General features: G+C 39.3%; 1 long non-coding RNA gene across 1 annotated transcript; it reads right to left on the reverse strand.

The window, feature by feature from the left end:
* Positions 1 to 3129: 3129 nt before the first annotated feature.
* On the reverse strand, positions 3130 to 3756 carry LOC134195181 (uncharacterized). The gene is made up of 3 exons (XR_009972337.1): positions 3564 to 3756; positions 3415 to 3483; positions 3130 to 3358 (listed from the first exon to the last, which is right to left on the reverse strand). It is a non-coding gene; the product is annotated as an uncharacterized LOC134195181 (long non-coding RNA).

A 3756-nucleotide genomic window follows, 5' to 3' on the forward strand; every position in this document is an offset into this window, starting at 1 on the left:
TAATCTTATGGCAGTTGAGAAGAGATGCAGAGAATAAGTACGGATGCAGCAAATCTGTGTAGAGTACTTTACATGATCACAACAGCATCCTGGTCTTAAGCTAGTTTGGAAGATATATGCTGAATTTGTCTGAATTATGACCTCAGCACTATCGTTGTCGGCATGCAGTTATTCCGTATTTGTCAAAGTGCAAATTAGATACAATGATACTGGAGCATGTGTTAGTATATCTTCAACACTTAAAATACCAATGAAAGCACCCGCCTTACGAGCACAAGTAGAACAATGTTCTCAAGCCTATTCACTATAGTAGCAAACTGTCAGGTAATTGTTTCTTTTCATGAGCTTTTGAAGGCATTTAGTGTAACCCTCTGTCTATCATTGGCATAAATAGATATCTTCTATCAGCGGCTTAGGCTCATACATGCTTGTATGATTTCTACACATGGCTTCACCTGAAGCTAAACTTATGATATCTGTTGTAGGGCCTCGAGTCACCTGCTTGGATTATAATGTTTTGTAACAAGCACGATTTTGTCCCAGAGACTGTCTATATTTCTCTGATTGGGATATGCGTTTTTGGGGTCATTTACTGTAATGCAATGTTATGGTAATTTTTGTAGCATGTATCTTGTATACATGTAGGCTAGTTTGTAGTAACTTATTGCAAGCCAAGCATCAATTTTTTTGTCCTTTTGACATCAACTTTATGTGAATTGTGAGTTTGACATGCTGATTATATCATTTCACAAGTTCAACTGCAGTATGTATCAGTTATAGTTGTCATATTTGGGTAAGATTTGTGGTTAGAACGTTCTCAGCTTTTGCTCAACTGGCAAATTATTTGAAAGAATCAGGAAAAATCTGAAAGTGGCAAATGTTTAGGAGACTCTTTTGACATACGGCAGATATTCGCTACATAAGAGAAATCCTGATAAACGATATTTTTGCTATTAAATTTGTTTGTAATTCTGTACAAATTAGCTGTTTTTGCAGTAGCAAACTATCTATACTTTAGAAATATAGCTTTTTGAAATGTTCAAATTTGTCGTTTGGAAGAATCTTAGGATTAGATTAAAGTTATATGGCCAGTAGAAATTGAATGAATGTTTAAGTTTTTGACATGATTGTTTATGTGTTCAAAAGGCTTTGGAAAGAAGTACTCAGCTTTCTATAGTATTACACATTGCTGTCTATTTTCACGAATGTCGATGCGCTAATTGTCTTTGTTCATTAGTGTATGACACGATATGATTATTTGTTTAAGATAAGTCTATGGCGACAGTAAGAAATGATGTAAAACTATGCTTTGTTAGATTTGCTAAATATTACTGCTGCTCCAAAACAATGGTATACTCGAGGCAGCCGTAGTCATTTACTGAAGGAACCACCAGACATGGTTTCCGACAGCATTCGTATCACATGTGGCAGCTATAGCACAGTCTCGTTTGTTGCCTACAACATATCTTCAAGAGCTGATGATCGTGTATGTCCATACTCACAGGTGATGATAGCATCTACTTTGTCAGTCTGTTAAAATGGTGTATTAACAGCTAGATTGTCTGACAGGTTCAAATGAGGAATCTAACTGCAATTGACTCTCTCTTGTTTGTCCCCTCGTCTGTTAGTGAGAATGTATTTTACTGGTGTAAATCATTGGTTGTTTGGCAAAGTGATGAAAGAGCGTTATTGTTTTATTTATAGATAAACAATTTCAGGCAATCCATGTGCCTTGGGGCATTCCACAAAGACAAAAACAGATGAATGTGGTAAAATTTGTGTCCTTACACAATCTTCTTATGTGATTGGGTATGACAGAGACTTCCACATTCCATTGTGGGTTTCATATAGATTAGAAGCAAAGGTCAGCTAGTAGCAGCTATCACTGTATGGACACAGTAATGTCTGTGCTTGAGTTTGTGTCGGAGCATTTTGGACTTTTAGACTTTTTTAAAGAGAATGGCATGCCATCAACCGACTTGCTGCATGTTATCCAACCAAGTACATTAAATTATGCAGTAAAGCTGACTTGTTTTGATATTGGGCTTATATTATAGTATTATAGTTAGCATAGACAATACTTGCTCTGTAAAAGAGACTTTGTTGATACATGTGGTTTTGTGCTAGTGTTGTTTGATTGTTTAGAACTTGAACATTTCTATTGGCAGGAAGAACTCCTTTCGTCGTGATCCTCGATTGAGTTCTTCTGACTCAGCAAGCTGTGCTGATTACTCTAAATCAGGGTTTGACAGAGGCCACCTCGCCCCTAATGGTGATATGTTTAATTAACATGACATAATTTTCTTAGTATAATGAGTGAAGTTGTTTTTGATGTCGCAGGTGATATGAACTATGACTACATAGCTATGCCTAAAACGTTCTACTTGACTAATGTGGCACCTCAATATCAATCTTTTAATGCAAGTTAGTAGATAACGATATGCCAGAATGTTGAGGGCAGGGTTAAGGTCTGGTTACTGAGACTAGGTAATAGGTATTATCTTGTCTCTTTACTGTGCAATTACTGGCATTAGCAATAAATTCAAAGTTTCTAGAGTGTTGTTAGAGCATGCTGGTATACCCTGAATGAAGAAAAATTTATGAGAAGTTGTGTGATTTCAGGGGACATTACTAGTAGTGCGGAATCAATTTATGCAATAGCAAGTTGTCTTCATCCACCTCTTCATTGGCAACTAGCAACTATGTCATTTGGGGATAAACTGCCACTAGCAGCTGCAGGTGCATGGCACAAACACTTTCCTGCCTTGTGGAGATCTGCCTTTGAAATAGTCTAAGACAGATGAAGCAAAGACACTAGCTGACACACGTCTTGTCGCTGTCATTGTCTGGGTCGTGAGTCAGTACTTGTTAGGCATGAGGCTAGTATATACCCTATAGAAAATTTTTGTGCGACTCGCATGCGACTCTCATACGAAACGCATGCGATGAGGGTCGACTCGCACATGCGTAGCTCATTTACATAATTGGGACCTCATTCGCATGCGGAACGTACGGATATTCGTATGCGAAACGTACGGATAATCGCATGCGGAACGCACGAGAATCGCATGCACGGGGTTAGGTCACGATCATGCGCCTAGAGACATGATTGAGAACCATTTGACCGCGATTTCTTTGATTTCTGATTATATTTCTAACCAATTATTTGACATTCGCACTCTACCTTAGCAAAAACCCAGTCTAGAAATGTTTTCCACAAGAACTTGCCTTCTTCTTACGCTGTGGTTGTCAGTCTGCATTTTCACTTGGGTTCTGATTTTTCTCTTGCCTGGGTTGTGAATCACTATCATGAGCGACCTCAGCAATAGGCCTATATTCGCGGAGATTTCATCGTTGTCTAATAAAGCAGTTGCAGTAACACAGACAAGAAAGACAAGACTCTTGTCTGGGTACCTGTATGTTTTTCCTAATCTTCTCCAAAAGCCTCAGTCCCAGCTCCATCTTATTTCTAGCGTGAAGAATCTATCGAATTTTCTGTTTTGAGATGGGTTAGGTGACCATGCAGTGTGGTAACAGCTACTGGAGCTGAAGTGACAAACTACCTTTTCTGTAGGGACACGTCTTTGACTGTCGCTGGACTGTGAAGCCATAGTCGATCCTCCTGCACCCGGCGTCGCTACACCGCCAAAACAGCTAGACCGTTGAACTGCCGGTTGAGTCCGTGAGTGCCCGCGTAGGTGAACAGTGCTTGATGGTGATTGGCTACAGCGAAGGTTCCCGTTCAGCTCCGCCTTT

The sequence above is a fragment of the Corticium candelabrum genome, chromosome 19 (assembly GCF_963422355.1).
Source record: "Corticium candelabrum chromosome 19, ooCorCand1.1, whole genome shotgun sequence".
Classification (NCBI taxonomy): Eukaryota; Metazoa; Porifera; class Homoscleromorpha; order Homosclerophorida; family Plakinidae; genus Corticium; species Corticium candelabrum.